Source organism: Giraffa tippelskirchi, chromosome 6, assembly GCF_054371585.1.
Source record: "Giraffa tippelskirchi isolate mGirTip1 chromosome 6, T2T-mGirTip1v1.2.pri, whole genome shotgun sequence".
Classification (NCBI taxonomy): Eukaryota; Metazoa; Chordata; class Mammalia; order Artiodactyla; family Giraffidae; genus Giraffa; species Giraffa tippelskirchi.
The window spans coordinates 18,885,366-18,902,207 of NC_137280.1; the positions used below are offsets into that span (position 1 = coordinate 18,885,366).

Here is a 16,842-nt window from a genome sequence, read left to right on the forward strand (position 1 = left end):
CTGAGCGACTGAACTGAAATGAACCATAGACGAGTCATGGTCAGCAGCCCAAAGTCACACAGGGCTCCTCCCCAAGTTTGTTCTCTGAGAACCACTAGAACTTACTGCTGGGAAATCCTTCTTTTCCTTGTGAATAGTCACAAGTATCTTGGAAACCAGCCAAGCCTTTATAGGAAGTCTCTTGTTCTGGGCTTGGAGGGACAGGGAGAGAATATTCATAGTCTGGGGAAGAAAGAGAAACAGGAAACAGTCTCATTTGCTTTGAAATCTGAAACCAGATGTCAAGTGTTCAAATCATTTCAGCCGAAGTGGAGTTTTGTCTCTGTTCACTTGGCCACTGCAGGCGCATGTAGGGAGGAGGGTGGTCCATGTTTTCAGACCCAAAGCTCCTTTTCCTCCCTTATTGGTTCGGGGTTAGACCAGGAGGCAGGAAACCTGGATTTCAGCCCAGTCTGCTCTCTGGCTCCTGAAATCTTCATTGTCTTGAGTGTGGAAGTGGGGTGGGGAGAGATGGCACCCCCTCCCTCCAAGCTCAGGTTGGCATGTAAACGTGCTGCACACACATGCAGCATCACTGTTGTCAGGAAGGTATAGGGGGAGAGCTGAGGCCCTTGACAGAAAGTAGCTGTGCGCAGGATCCACGCAGCTTCCTTTTAAGGGGCCCGAGTGAGGGAACGGGTGTGCTTCTGAGCTTGGAAAGCTCTGCAAAGGTATATTTTTGAGACTGATGCAAAATCCCAGGCAGTGACGTTCTAATGACTCAGCCCAGTGGGTGGACGTGATTTTAAATAATGACAGTATCAACCATCTTCCTCCTCCTGCTCCTCCTGCCACGGAACACAAACTCTCTGGTCCTGCACCCACTGAATCAGCTACTCTCTGCGGGCCTGAAATGCAGGCAGCACCACACGGACGTCATGATGCAGCTCTCTGAGACGAGGGGGAAAGCTCGTGAAAGCAACATCCTTCCGTCTCCTCCCCCCAGTACCAAGCCCAGATAAACAAGGGGTGATAAAAAGGTCACCTTGTACGTTCCCCAGTTTTAAACAGACTTTTCAGAGTAAAGTGAGGTGTAATTATAGCTGCTACCATCAGAGACAAGGGCACTTGATTTAATTAGAAAGGGAGGCCAGCCAATTTTGGTTAGAAATTGGTAGTATTTTAGAGAGAAAGAAACTGCCGTAATTGGATGGGGCAGTTTACAGATGTCTTTCAGACAGAACAATAGGGGGATCGGCTCGAGAAAGAGGACGCAGGTCATGGCCAGGTTTGCAGCTTGTGAGTTTCTCTGTGACCAGCACAGAGATGGCTTCGTGAACCCCAAAATGGTGCCCAGTCTCGGTGTCCTGGTGATGCTGACCAGTGTCCTGGCCTCCCCTGGAGACCCTGGGGGCTCCAGAAGCAAGGGGCCAATCAGAGATTTTGCTGGGGCTTTGAAAGGATGACAGAGACCCTCGAGCTAGCAGCGGGAGGAAAAAGGAGGGTGGTTTCTTAGGAGAAGAGACTGACCTCAAGAATAAAAATGAGCTGGAGATGGAAAAGATGGGAACCAAAGCTAACACTCAGCACGGAGGCCACTGCAAATGTTGGGTGTAGGGGTGGGAGCCATGGGTTCATCCCTCACTTCCCTCACCCCAGACTCTGAGGCTCTGAACTGGGAGATGCATGATTGTAAGAAACGAATATTCACTGGGTACTGTCAGGAAAAATGCGAATTAAAGCAAGAAATTCCATTCTCTCTGTTAAAAATAACGGAAGAGATTTCCTTCTCTTCCTTTTACTTTGGGCACTGACTTCAGAAAACTTGTCATTGTTAGGATCTGCTCTTTTCTTTGAAATATGTAAATCCTTTTGAAGACTAAATTGGCATTTTGTCCCTTTTATGACCCAGGGATGTCTTCATCAGGCACCTCTTTGAAATGCGAATGCCAAGGGAGATGGCCCCTGTCTGCCAACATAGGTGAGTTGCAAAACACCCTCCTGTCATGAAGTAGAAGTTTGTTTTTCCTCTGGATAAAGTCATGTAGGTAACACAGACGGTCACCCCAATTACCAGGTAAAGTTAAGATGAACTATGTGTGACTGGTGGTGCTGGCAAGTCTTCTGACTTCAGGACTAGTGGGGTTTATCCTGAGAACCTGTATGTAATGGGTTACATCTGCATGGCTCTCTAAAAGGGTGAGATTTCTTTCTGCTTCTGTAATTCTTGATAGATTGTCTGTGCGGTGCATCACATTCTGGTTCAATGCTTATTCAATGACAAAACCGATTTTGTTCTTTACTACCTTTGGGAAGAGAATTTCTGGGTTGGGAGAAGATTTTGCTTTTAACTTCCCTGCTGGCTCAGATGGTAAAGAATCCGCCTGCAATGTGGGAGACCCAGATTTGGTCCCTGGGTTGGGAAGTTCCCCTGGAGAAGGGAATGGCTACCCACTCCAGTATTCTTGCCTGGAGAATTCCATGAACAAGAGGAGCCTGGCAGGCTGGAGTGCATGGTGTCACCAGGAGTTGGACACCACTGATCAGCTAACATTCTCACTTTCATACTTCCCCAAAGAGTACCTACCATATATGTGTTATGTGCCTGACCTCATGAATTAAGTCCATATTTCTAAGCACAGTGTACACCACTTGGCTTTTTACAGCTGAAGTTCTCTCAAAGGACCCAACATTTTCCAAAGGATGATCTTAAAGCTCAGTGAAGGATCAGATATTCATTTGCAGTGGTTTCAGAAGGTAAGAGGCTTGTCCAAGCTCTTGACAACTGGAGAGAAACAAGGGATTGTTAAATTCCTGGACTCCAGGACTCGCTGCTGCCTTATCACCCATCCCTAGAAGCCCATATCATTTGAATTATCACTATATTACAGTCTTATATAATTTCTTTTATAGTCATTTGCAATATTCAAATTTCCCCCAAGTTTCTGATCATGGTCTGCTTCATCATGTTTGATGAATTCTTAAAGAAAAAGGCACTTTGTTCCTCTTCTAGGTAGGTGTGTGAGAAGAATGAGTGCATATTTCCACAGAATGACTTGTACATTCCTGTTTGTAGCAGTTTTATTCATGAGAACCAAAACCTGGATACAACCCAAACGCCTATCCACAGGTGAGTAGAGAAGACAATTGTGATCTTTCTGTACAAGGAGTACTGCTCAGCGATTAGAATAAATAAATGAAAGATGTGAGTCCTTAGTGAGTCTCAAAAACATTACAGTGAGCCAGAGAAAACAGCCCAGAAATCACTATATGCTTTCCACTTAGGTGAAATTCTATAATAAGCCAAACTAATTTATAGTGAGAGAAAGCATCTCAGTGGTTGCCTGGGTGGAAGTAGACAAGATCAACTGCAGATGAGAATGATGCTTTGGGTGATGGTGGATATGTTTTATGTCTTGATTAGGATGGTGGTTGCACAGGTATATCCATTTATCGAAATAACGCAAATACGTAAAATCAGTTCAGTATAGTCACTCAGTTGTGTCCAACTCTTTATGACCCAATGGACTGCAGCACACCAGGCTTCCCTGTCCATCACCATCTCCCAGAGTTTGCCCAAACTCATGTCCATCGAGTTGGTGATGCCATCCAGCCATCTCCTCCTCTGTCATCCCCTTCTCCTCTTGCCTTCAATCTTTCCCAGCATGAGGGTCTTTTCCAGGGAGTCAATTCCTCCCATCAGATGGCCAAAAATATTCATTCCTTCCAATGAATATTCAGGACTGATTGCCTTTAGGATTGACTGGTTTGAGCTCCTTGCTGTCCTAGGAACTCTCAAGAGTCTTCTCCAACACCACACTTCAAAAGCATCAGTTCTTTGGTGCTCAGCTATCTTTATGGTCCAACTTTCACATCCATATACGACTACTGGAAAAACCATAGCTTTGACTGTATGGACCTAAAATAGGCATTGGAAAAGATCCTGATGCTGGGAAAGATTGAAGCCAGGAGCAGAAGGGGTTGACAGAGGATGAGATGGTTGGATGGCATCACCGACTCTATGGACCTGAGTTTGAGCAAGCTCCAGTAGCTAATGATGGACAGGGAAGCCTGGGGTGCTGCAGTCCATGGGATTGCAAAGAGTCAGACATGACTGAGTGACTGAACTGAACTGAATTATATCTAACATACACTTCAGTCAGGTTTCTTCGGGAAAAAATCATTTTCTCCTTTATGCACAAAATTTGAAATTTAAAAAGATACAGTTTTCTGAATTGGTCAAGGTGACCTGGTCCCTGTGAAAATGGGAGCATGGCCCTCCTGCAGGGCCCTCTGAATATGTCACAGGCTTACAAGGGCGTTAAGGTTATCCTAGTCCCCAGTGTCTGAGAAGTAAACAGGGGCCTGGCTCACAATAACGCTCCGCTGGAAGAAAGGGGTGTGTTCCCAGATCCCTTCTCTGGGGAAAGCCTGCCCTGTTAGAATAAAGTGCAGCCCACAGCGAGCAGGGTTGGTGATGAATCATGAGGCTTTTATAGGAATGAAAGGGCTGTGATTCACACATGTCAGAGTTGATGGGAAAATTAAGGGCTCCCTTCTCCAAGGAGGCGGGATAGAGAACTCTCTCTTTAAATATTACATTTCTAGATAAAAAAACTAAGTTGCTTCAGCTCCTCCCCACTGATTCGTTCGGGAGAAATACCTGTCAGGTGTTATGTCTGGTGAAGTCAAATCCTTTCTCTGAACAAGGTAGTGTAGGGTGTAGGGAGATCACTTAATTCTTGTCAGTGTTCATTTAATGTAGAGAGAAAACCCACTTCTCGGTCACTCGAGCCGTCACTCCTGCTAAGTGAAGGCAGGGACGTCGTCCTTCTCTGACTGGGTTACCAGCCTCAGCAAGGGTCAGGCAGAAGAAGATGGGCCAGAATGGTAATTCAGTGATTTAAATAGATGTCACGAAGCCGGCAAATATCTCTAGGATCCCATTCTGATATCTGGGCTTCTCTGGTGGCTCAGACGGTAAAGAATCTGCTGCAATGCAGGAGACCTGGGTTCGATCCCTGGGTCAGGAAGATCCCCTGGAGAAGGAAATGGAAACCCACTCCAGTAATCTTACCTGGGAAGTCCCATGACAAAGGAGCCTGGTAGGGTACAGTCCATGGGGTCACAAAGAGTCGGACACGACTGAGCAACTAATGCTTTCAGAGAGATTATTAGAGGCCTTTGTGCATTCATCAAATTTCTATCTGTCTTTTTTTTTTAATTAAAAAATTTGGGGAGGGAGTCACTGTGCTGAATCTTTGTGGCTCCTCGGGTTTTCTTTAGTTGCAGTGAGCTAGAGGGGGCTACTCTCCAGCTGCAGTGCCTGGGCTTCTCATTGAGGTGGCTTCTCTTGTTGTGGAACACAGGCTCTAGGGTGCCTGGGCTCAGTGGCCTGTGGCTCTAGAATTCGGCTCAGTAGTTGTGGAGAATGGGCTTAGTTGCTCCGAGGCATGTGGGGTCTTCATTCCATGACCAAGGATTGAATTCTTGTCCCCTGCACCGGCAGCTGGCAGGCAGATTCTTAACCACTGGTCCACCAGGGAAGTCCTCCAGCTGTGTTAAGTATGGGCTTCCATGAAGGTGTGGAGGGAAGAAAGTAACAGCAGAGATCTGAGTGACGTGTCTGTGAGTCCAAAGAACACCAAGGACTTCTAGCTGTCCCCGGAAACGGCACGCAACAGTTTCAGCTTCAGAGCATCAGAACAAACCAGCCCTGCAGACAACCTGATTTCAGGCTTCTAGCCTTCAGAACCGTGAGAGAATACATCCTGGTTGTTTTAGCACCCAGTTAGTGATACTTTGTTCCAGTAGCCCTAGGAAGTGAATACAGGAGGCCCAGCAGGAGAAAGCTTCCAGTGTCTGAAGAAAGGGCAAAAGGTCGGCGTGCCTGGAGGTGCCGAGTGAGGAGAAGGCCATCATGTTCTGCTCTGGCTGGGCTGCGGGCTGCAGTGACCAGTATGCTGGTGACTGCCCCCAGGGGGTCTTCGGGGGATCTTTCTAGGCTTTCGTCTCGGAAAGAACGTTCAGATTGAGTCACAGGAGCTGGGTTCAGCCTCCCCTCCCTCTGCTTGGAGCCGTGTAACTCACATTTCCGCTTTAACTGTCTGTAACACAAGAGGATACTCATAACATGCTTTATCAGTCCATCTCTCAGGGTGCTAGCTGGGAACGGCGGATATTGTTGGAAAATCTGCTGTGAACCACGTACTAGGGTGTTAGGTGTAACTAACTACTCCTGTTGGTTCTGAGTTTCAGCAGAGACCCACCATCCCGCTCCCAACCCTTCCAACAAAGGGAAACAAAAATAGGGGGCTGCTTGTCTAGGCCTTACAGAGATTGTGAAGTTAGTGTTGAGACCCTTAGTTCATCACCTGCCTGGAGACTACCTAAGACAAGGCTGGGGCACCCAGTAAGAGACAGGTGGGGCGGTGCTCTCTAGGGCGAGAGCTGCACAGCAATGGGGGGGAGGTGCTTCTCCCCTCATACCTCTGACTGTCTCCACCCCCCACCTTCATCCCCACAGTGTGCTAAATCAGTCGTGTTTGACTCTGTGCAACACCATAGACTGTAGCCCTCCAGGCTCCTCTGTCCATGGGATTTCCCAGGCAAGAATACTGGACTGGGTTGCCATGCCCTCCTCCAGGGGACCTTTCCGACCTAGAGATTGAACCAGCATCTCTTACACCTCCTGCATTGACAGGCAGGTTCTTTACCAATTGTGCCACCTGGGAAGGCTCGAAGGAAGACAAGTGAAATTCTGAGGCTTCAGAATGCCCACAGAGAGCTCAACAGGTACCCTCTGGAGTTGGAGGGACAAAGGGACTGATGCTGGAGCCATGTTTCAAGCCACAAAGGCAGAGACTGGTTGGAGTGGTCCCCTAGGGTGGTGGGACAAGGAGAGGGATGCGTGGCAGTGAGCTGCACTCAGGAATGTGGGGCTCCGGATCGAGTTTCCATGGTGGTGGGTGGTGGGAGGACCTGCAGGAGTGGGCTGGGGTGCTTGGAGTTTCCTTGAAAGGGACTCAGTCCCAAAGGATGACCTGCAAGGCAGGGTGATCCCAGCAGAGAGACTTGGGGTCGGGTGGGTGGCAGAAGCCAAGGCTGAGGGCTAAATGGGCATCTTGAGGAACAGCACGAATATCAAATATGTCCCCACAGAGAGATCCCCTCGGGACTACAGAAGCTCCGTATGGGAGAGAGTAAGCACGTGGGTGGGACACCCCTACCCCAACCCCAGCCACTGGTTCTGGGGCCCTGCACTGATCAAGTGCTCTCTTGGAGTGCCCTGTCCCCACTCCATGCTCCAAGTCTGGAGGGGCCGAGAGGGGATTTGAGCAGGGGAGGAACGGGGGAGACATCCACCGTGTTCCTGCTCCCTTATTTGGAGTTTCTTAGCCTGAGTCAAGCCTGAGTTGTAACTTGGATATGGTGTTACAGCTTTGAGGTAGACTGAACTGGACTTCCTGCAAAGGGAGCCTATTCATTGATAAATAGAATGACTGGAAAAGCTCTGGGACTTTACCTGGAATTCATCTGGGGACAGAGAAAGACAACTTGACCAGCAGTTGCTTAAAAAAGCAGTGACTAGAAAGAGTCAAGATGTTTTTCTCTTTTTTTGGCAAACATCTTTTGATTTTTAATTGGAGGATAATTGTTTTACAGTGTTGTGCTGGGTTCTGCCACACAACACTGTGAATTAGCTGTAAGTATACATATATCCCCTCCCTCTTGAACCTCACTGTCACCGCCCTCTCCCATCCCACCTCTGTATGTTGTCACAGAGAACCGAGTTGTGCTCGGTGCTGTATAGCAAAGTCCCACTAGCTCTCTGTTTTACCTATGGTAATGTGTATGTTTCAACGCTATGCTCTCCATTCATTCCACCTTCTTCTTCTCCTAAAGACATCTTTCTGTTTATACCATACTGAATCTTCCTCTTTTAACAAAGAGCTTATAGTTAGATAAGTTAACCTTAGAACCTCCTTTCCTGAGAATAAAAGGGTCAACAGAGCCCACTCTCTTTACTGCAGATAAATAAACATTCACACAAGGGACATGTATTTTTTTAAATTTTTATTGAATAGTTGATTTACAATGTTGTGTTAATTTCAGGTGTATAGCAAAGTGGATCAATTATACCTATACATATATCCACTCTTTTTTAGACTCTTTTCCCAAGTAGGCCATTACAGAGCATTGAGTAGAGTTCCCTGTGGTACACAGTAGGTCCTTGTGTGCATACATGCATGCTCAGTCACTCAATTGTGTCTGACTCTTTGTGACCTCATGGACTGTAGCCTGCCAGTCTCCTCCGTCCATGGGATTTTCCAGGCAAGAATACTGGAGTCAGTTGCTATTTTCTACTTCTTATTAGTTATCATTTTATCTATAATAGTGAATATGTCAATCCCAGTCTCCCAACTTATCCCTCCCCTCTTCCCCTCTGGTAACCATAAGTTTGTTTTCTGCATTTGTGACTCTGTTTTCTAAAGAAATTCTTTGTACCATTTTTGGATTCCACATACAAGTGATATTTGTCTTTTCTGACTTCACTCAGTTTGACCATCTCTAGGTCCACCCGTGTTGCTGCAAATGGCATTATTTCATTCTCTTTTATGGCTGAGTAATATTCCATTGTTTATATGTACCACATCTTCTTTTTCCACTCCTCTGTCAGTGGATATTTAGGTTGCTTTCCTCTCCTGGCTATTGTAACTGGGCATGTTTTCAACAATGATTAAATATGGGGTGCTAGAAATTGCTGTTCTCTTTCATTAATTTTATTTAGATTGAATCTTGAATTAGCAACAGGAGAGACCTAAAGTTTCAAATTTCAAAGCCAATAATTTCAAGGACGGAGGTTGAAAAACCTGGTTACCCAGGAGTTCTGCAGGGGGCAGCCAGCCACCTGGACGCTGGGCCCTTTGGGGGTAGCTTGCCTGACGCTCCTCCTGCGGCCTGGGGGCCAGTGAGAGCAGGCCGGTGGGGCAGGTTTCTTCGGGCCCCTCCCCCAACTGTCCCTTTATTGAATTCCTTTGGAAACACCCTAGTCATTCATTTGGCGCTTGTGTCCTGTCACCTGTCTATGGTTCATTGATTTTTTTTCTGTATGAATACTGACTCGGACTAGATCATAAACCCTTCTTCAAGGTAGGGGCCTTGCTTTGAGTATTTCATAACATGAGTCTTTGTTCACCTTCTGGGACTTCACAATCAGCCAGGGAAGATCAGTGAGTAAAGAGAAAGCTCTGGGTGGTGCACGGATGGTTCGGGGTCATGGCATGGCCGTCCATCCTCCTCCACCTTCTCTTAGCAGCCATCCCCTATCTGAGAGGTTGCCTCCTCTCAGCTTCAGAGATGGCACCTGTGGTCTAGGCCACAGGTACTAACATCCTGAACTTGTTTCCCCATCCACAGCTAGTGGACATGTGACTTATGAGGTGGGCCTACTGAGGAACCTGCTTTCCTGCTGAATTTGAACCCGGAGCAGAGGAGGCAGGAGCTGCTGTAGTCAGGAGGCCTCCAATGCCTGAGCCTGTATGTTCTCCTCAGGTTCTGGTCTGGGCTGAATTGTCTATCACCCAATAGAGAATATAGAGAGGTGTTATGAGAGAGGGGTGTTATGGAGTCACATATGATTAAATGTCGCACATATGTATGTGTGTGTGTGTGACGGCTTCCACGAGGCAGTGATACCTGAACCAAACCTGGAAGGACTGGCAGGAGTAACTAGAGCTGTTCCAGGCAGAGAGTGGCAGGTTTGTACTTGCGACTTGACATCAAAGTAGGTGAGATTCCAGAAGCCTCCAGGTCCTCCATGTTGCATTCCAGTGCTTCCCCAAACATCTGTGGAGGGAAAATGCTTTCAGAGGATATTACTAGAGAGATGTGCAGAGAGACAACTGTGGACAAAATTCCTGAGAACAAAATTGCTCCACTTCCTGCATGGCCAGGTTTTTTGGAGCCTTTAATCTGTTAGCGTGCATCCAACAAAAGAATGCTTTGCCTGCAGAGCACAAATGATGCTCTCTCTTGAACACTTTTGGAAAGTTTATGAAGTGCACTTCTCCCTGAGGTGTGGAGTAATAAATCATTTGGCAACACTCACATCCCGCCATGCTGGGTCTAATTGGCTCCCGGTCTGTAAAACCTAATTACATGGTACCCAAGACAATATAAACACACTCGATTGGGCAAATAATGGAGTGATGGATGACTGTAGACTTGTCAAGAGTTCCCGCATATTTCAGCCTTTCTCTGTTTTGCATATGAATGACTCTCACCCAGCATTATCCTGTAGTTCATTGGAATACAGTTTAGATGGCTGGGACCAGTGCAATGTGCCCTGAGGATGTATGAACATTGGCTTAGTGGAACCCTCTGAGAGATGAAGCCATTTCTACTAGTGAGGGCATGGGCATTTGCAGAGACCCTGGATGGACAGGCAGTGGCAGGAACAGGGACTTGGGATTTCAACGGGAAGTTAAAAGTGAAAGTAGCTCACTCGTGTCCAACTCTTTGTGACCCCATGGACTATACAGTCCATGGAATTCTCCAGGCCAGAATATTGGACTAGGCTTTCCCTTCTCCAGGAGATCTTCCCAGCTCAGGGATTGAACCCAGGTCTCCCACATTGCAGGCGGATTCTTTACCAGCTGAATCACAAGGGAAGCCCAAGAAGGTAATAATCAGGTGTATTTTAGAAAGCCCATTCTCAGGTCGAGGGGATTTGAAGCGGGAGTGTTCCTAGAGACAAACTAGTTGTTAGCAAGCTATTTCTGTAGTGGGGGAGAAATCATTTAGGGGCTGACCTAGAGGCTTCCCTGGTGGCTCAGATGGTAAAGAATCTGCCCATAATGCGGTAGACCCAGGTTCAATCCCTGGGTTGGGAAGATCTCCTGGAGAAGGGAACGGCTATCCACTCCACTCCAGTATTCTTGCTCGAAGAATTCCGTGGAAAGAGGAGCCTGGCGAGCTACAGTCCATAGGGTTGCAAAGAGTCAGACATAACTGGGTGACTCACACTATGGGAGTGGAGTGGTCATGGGACTGGAAGGAAGACATGACAACCTGAGAAACATTTAGGAGGTATACCTGGCTCTGAAGCAGCTGTGGGGGGTGAGAGCAGGGGTTAGGGGATGGGAGGATGATCCGTGACTCCTGGCTTATTCAAACAGAGTGAACAGCTCTGGCCCTGCAGTTCCCAGACAGCCTAGCCCAGAGGAAGCAATGCAGAATAGAGCTCAGTTTGCATCCTGGCACTGTCAACTACTCAGTAGTATGGTTTGTGCAAGTAAGTTCATAACTTCGAGCCTTGGTTTCTTCATCTGTGAAATGGGATGATACCATCTCGCCAGTATAAAGTGGCACATAGTTGATGCTTAAGGAGAGGAAGGTACAGTTCCTGAGATAGAAAATCCATAAAGAGGAGCCTTTGAAGGAGAAAGACAATAAGCTTCATTTTAGAAGCACTGCACTGGAGGTGACTTGGGCAGCCACATGGGGGTGCTCAGTAGGAGAGTGGATGTACAGGTATGGAACTTAAGAGAGAGGTCTGGGCTGGAGAGAGAAACCAGGGGCCATCAAGCTTTTGGAATTAGACCAAGGGAATGAAGGGGCTTCCCAGGTGGTGCTAGTGGTAAAGAATCTGCCTGCCAATGAAGGAGACATAAGAGATGTAGGTTTAATCCCTGGATCGGGAAGATAATCTGGAGGAGGAGGAAATGGCAACCCACTCCGGTATTCTTGCCTGGAGAATCCCATGGGCAGAGGAGCCTGATGGGCTATGGTCCATAGTATCACAAAGAGTCAGACACGACTGAAGCAACTTCACACACGCATGCACAAAGGAGGGAAGTAAATGAGAATAACCTGAGAGTATATGGAGAGAGGGAAATGAAGGGCCTAACAGAGAACCTTGGGAGTGTTGACATTCAGGAGTTGAGAAGGAGGAGGGTCTGTAAAAAGGCTTGTCATGATGAGGAATCAGAAGGAGGGAAGCTGAAGTCCAAAGACCTGAATTTGAGTCTCAGTTCCATCATTTACTGGCTGTGTGATCCTGGGCAAACTCTCTGAGTCTGTTTTCTTATCTGTAAAATGGGAATTTAACCCATACTGCCTACCTCAGTGGACTTTGGTGAGTTAAGGTTCGTGAAATTGTTTTTAAGCTAAAAAGCCTTATAAATGGCTCCATGTAATCAGGTTTCCCCTATAGACTGAATCATCCTGGGCCTAAAAACAAGATAACTTCAAGAGGGGCTTGGCAGGAGGTGAGGCTGGCCACACTCACTTGGCAGGAATTGCAGCCCACGAAAATGTCTCCTGGGCAGTTCTGGGGTTCCTGGACAGGGGGTACCACCCAGCAGTCTCTTTTGCTCTGAGCAAGGGGTCCGCACCCCATTCTGAGAAAATGAACCCTTATACACAGGCCTCTCACGCTCTTTCCCGCTTGACCCCATTACCCTGGCTACACCTGGGGGGACTGGGAGTGGGCCGTGCTCCTAGGGCAGCTGGCTGGCCAGCAGCTCCCCAAGCCTGCCCTGGGGCCAGGCACTGGAGACCCTGCCCTCTCCTGTGTGGAGGTCTGGACTCTGGAGCACGGAGGGACCGAGGGCTGGGAGCTTTGGCGACAGAGGGAGGGTAGCTCCTTGCACACCTCCCTGCTGATGGGGGTGAGGGTACCGGGGCGGGGCTTCTCTGCCCCTTGCTTCTCCAGCTGTTTGTTTCCTTTCTCAGTAATCCCCTGCTCAACAAGGCAACCTGAGAGTGCTGATGTGTCTTGCAGCTTAAAGCAGCCCAATTGTCAAGGGAGAGTCTCAAGATCCCTCCAGAGGGAGTGGGATTTGCTCAGAGCAAAGTGCACCAGCTACTCGAGGTATGAAAACATGGTTCAGTCTATTGCTGGGGACTGTAAACAAGATCGCGGTACCTCCTCACAGCAGTAAACACTGCAGCTGGAAACAGAGCAAGAAAGTTCTCTATGTACCTCCATGGAGGGATCCACAGGACATCTTCCCAAGTGAAAAGAGTGAGGTTTAGAATAGTGTGCACAATCTATCACTTACATAGCAAAATGCAATCCATAAACTATCTTGGGAATATCACACATAATCTAATTACATTGGTTGTCTATGAGGAAGGGAGCTGGGTGACAGGCAGCCATCGTGAGAGAAAGAATTCTCTCTGTAATAACAGTAATAACTTTTCTTTTAATTTTTAAAAAATGTATATATTTATTTTAATTGGAGGATGATTACTTTTCAATATTGTGATGGCTTTTGCCATACATCTTGAATCTTGAAATGAAATCACCTACTTAAATAATCATATCAGAAAAAAGTTTTTAAGAACATGGCCGATGATGTTGAACCATCCTGGGTTCAAGTTTGGCTCCATAATTTACTGCTGTGTGATACTGAATGAATTATTCCACCTCTTTGAACTCATTTTTCTCATCTGTGAAATAATAACATGAATGCTTCCATATAGAACTGTTTAATACTCTGCCCTGCCTGGCATGTAGTAGCCATTCGACTTAGGTTGGCTATTGCTGTCATTGCCAGTTGCCCTAGGAGGCACTTTCGATTTTCCTCTTAGCCTCAAGACACTTTCCACTTTCCTCCTCAACTTCGATGCTCCTTAAGCTACAAAACCTCAAAGCGGCACTTTTGTTTGCATTTTTGCTCTTCCCCACCCCCCATATTCTTTGGGATAAGCCCCTTGTAAATTAGAATCAAGGGTTTCCCTCATAGCTCAGTCGGTAAAGAATCTGCCTGCAGTGCAGAAGACCCAGATTTGATCCCTGGGTCAGGAAGAGCCCCTGGAGAAGGAAATGGCAACCCACTCTAGCATCCTTGCCTGGAAAATCCCATGGACAGAGGAGCCTGGTGGTCTGCAGTCCTCTGCTGTACCCAAATTAGCTCTTCTATATACGATGTATATATATTTCTATATACAATGTAGTTGTTTTACAGCAGGAGTTGGGGATGGGGCAGGAGAAGATTGAATCCACATATTAGCAGTGGAAGTCCTTTTATTTTCAAATGTAGATGTTCTTATTTCTGTGAGATAAAAGGGTAACACATCCATTGTGAGATTTACTCCATCAAGCACAGGCAGTTGGGCACTCCACCCCATAGGAGGGCTGAAGGAACACACCTGGTTATAGCGTGTGCGTGTGTTACTTCTCGGCCAACTGCCAGTGTATTGCATTGAGTTCTGCTCTGGGTATCTCGTTGAGTCCTGACAAGAGGAGAAGCAGGGTCATGGCCAATCCCACAATTCTGTTTGTGTCTGCATCTATCTTTTTCTCCCCTCTCATTTCCATGAAGGAGATATCCCTTCCATATCAAAGTCCACCCCTAACCTGTGGTTTGGATCCCACAGCTCTAATCTTCTCGAGGACATTGTTCCCTTGGAATCTTCCTTCTGCAGCAGTTCAAAAGCTGTTCTGGGTACAGTAGTGACCCTGCAGATATAATTCCTTTTTCAACTGAGAATTCCAGTGCCTGAGGCCCGGAGCAGGTAAGAGGTGGAGGTGGGATTCGGATGAGGTTGCCTGACACTGCTCCACATGCACATGCATGCTCGGTCATGTCCGACTGTTTGCAACCCCATGGACTATAGCCCGCCAGGCTCCTCTGTCCATGGGATTTTCTAGGCAAGAATACTGGAGTGGGTAGCCATTTCCTTCTCCAGGGGATCTTCTCAACCCAGGGATTGAACCCACGTCTCCTGTGTCTACTGCATTGGTAGGTGGATTCTTTGCCACTGAGCCACCTGGGAAGCCCTACTTTTTCAACAGCTTTCAACCAATTCTCTTTGTTCTAATGCTAGTTCCTAGCCCTTTTGCTTTACCCCCACTTTTAAAGTTTCCTGATGCTACCACTTCCTAAGACTTTGAAGATGTAAACTGTATTGGTTTTAAGTTTCTTCACTGCTGGCTTCAAAGCCAGCTTTCTTCAGTCTGCTCAATCAGTTAAAACTTATCTAAATGGTTTCCAGCTCTCAAATTTTTGTGGTTATTTTATTCTGCCCCCTACTCACCATCCTTTTGGGTTTATGTTAAACACAATCACTTTATCGTTGTTTTTGTGGGTTTCCAGGAGGAAAACGAGATGCCTGTGTTCTCTTCCTCATTAACCCTCTACTTTGGCTCTGAGTCCACCCCTTCACTGATGTCACTCAGACCAAGTTCACCAGTGACCTTCATGTTCTCAAATGAAGTGAGCTGTCTTTCACCCTTGATTACACAATCTCTCAGTAGCCTTAGTCAACATTGAATACTCTCACATACACACTTCTACATTTACAATGGAAAACCAACAAGGACCTCCTGTATAGCACAGGGAACTCTGTTCAATGTTATGTAGCAGCCTGGACGGGAGGGGAGTTTGGGGGAGAATGGATATACGTATGTGTATGGCTGAGTCCCTTTGCTGTCCACCTGAAATAGTCACAACATTGTTAATCAGTTATATTCCAACATAAAGTAAAAAGTTGAAAATGAAAAAAGGGCTTCCTTGGTGGCTCAGTGGTAAAGAATCCCCTTGCCAATGCAGGAGATACAGGAGATGAGGGTTCAATTCCTGCACTGGGAAGATCTCTTGGAGGAAGAAATGGCAACCCACTCCAGTATTCTTGCCTGGAAAACCATGAACAGAGGAGCCTTGTGGGCTATAGTCCATGGGGTCCCAAAGAGTCAGACATGACTGAGTGACTGAGCACACACATCCACACTTTCCCCAAATCTTCCTCCCAAGAAGCTTTTCAGCCTCTCAAGCAAATAGAGCCCACCTGAGCCTATGTCCGATAGGTTAGATATATTTGGACAAATTTGCTTTACCCTGTTCCCCACCATTACTCACTTTTTAAACATTCTGTAATCATTCCAGGCCCTGCCTTTTCCCCTTAAAATGTCTGCCTACATTTTAGGGACCAAAAAAAAAACACCAAAAAACTACACTGTTCTTTCTGTAGGGGGGTTATTAGTAAATACACTTTAAAAAATCCTAAGTTTCTATTCTTATTTGAGGTGCTTTGATAAGTATGAAACCACCTGCTCTCTGGCCTGTGTGCTGCAGCAATTCTCAGATTCTTCAGTGGGCTGCTTACTGGTAGCTGAGAACCTGAAATTCACATCAATTCATTCAGCCAATCTATCAGGATGTAAAATCAATAATGCAGATAATTCAAACATTCTACCAGCCCACACGTAATTTCTACTAGCTCATTTCTCCCCAGTGCTGCCAGGATAACACCCTATGCAACACAGATAATAAACAAAATCAAATTACTGCTCTCATATTTGTGGCTTGTTCCTAGATTTGCTCATATGGTTGTTTATGAGGGAGTTCTAAACTGTGGAGGGAGTATTTTTCACCTTATTTCCCATAACTGTTCTATTTTTCTCAATTCTAAATAGGATTACTCACAGCATAGACACTGCTTGGAACTGGAAAATTTCTCCCAAAGCATTTATTAATCTTCATTTTTCTCCCATGGACAATAGGAGAGCACGTGTAGTTTTCCCACAATGGGATTGCCATTGGAGAAGACCTTGCAGGCTTCACCCAGGGCCATGACATGTGCAGCTACTTAGATGTTTGTCTAAGCCAGGACATTTGTCACCAGCCCAGGAGAACAGCTCTCAAATGGGAAATCAGCATGATGATCAATGTGTGTGTGGACTTGGGTGTCATAAAGGCCTGGGTTTAAATCTTGGCTTTAGTGCTATGGTTGACACTGAATAAGACTTAACCTCCCTAGGTCTCATTGTTCTCATTGTGACACTGGGGCTTTTAATGGCACCTTTCTCTTAGCGTTGCTATGAGGAGTAAATGAGCTAATCCATGTTCAAAG

General features: G+C 46.6%; 1 protein-coding gene across 1 annotated transcript in view; it reads left to right on the forward strand.

Moving 5' to 3' along the window:
* Positions 1-16,842, forward strand: part of BAALC (BAALC binder of MAP3K1 and KLF4) — a 179,050-nt gene that overhangs the window by 18,424 nt on the left and 143,784 nt on the right. The window contains exons 2-5 of the transcript XR_014057475.1: positions 1,892-1,960; positions 2,646-2,736; positions 2,993-3,109; positions 12,718-12,856. The gene's annotated coding sequence lies outside the window, so the exon portion shown is untranslated. The remainder of the gene's footprint in view (positions 1-1,891; positions 1,961-2,645; positions 2,737-2,992; positions 3,110-12,717; positions 12,857-16,842) is intronic.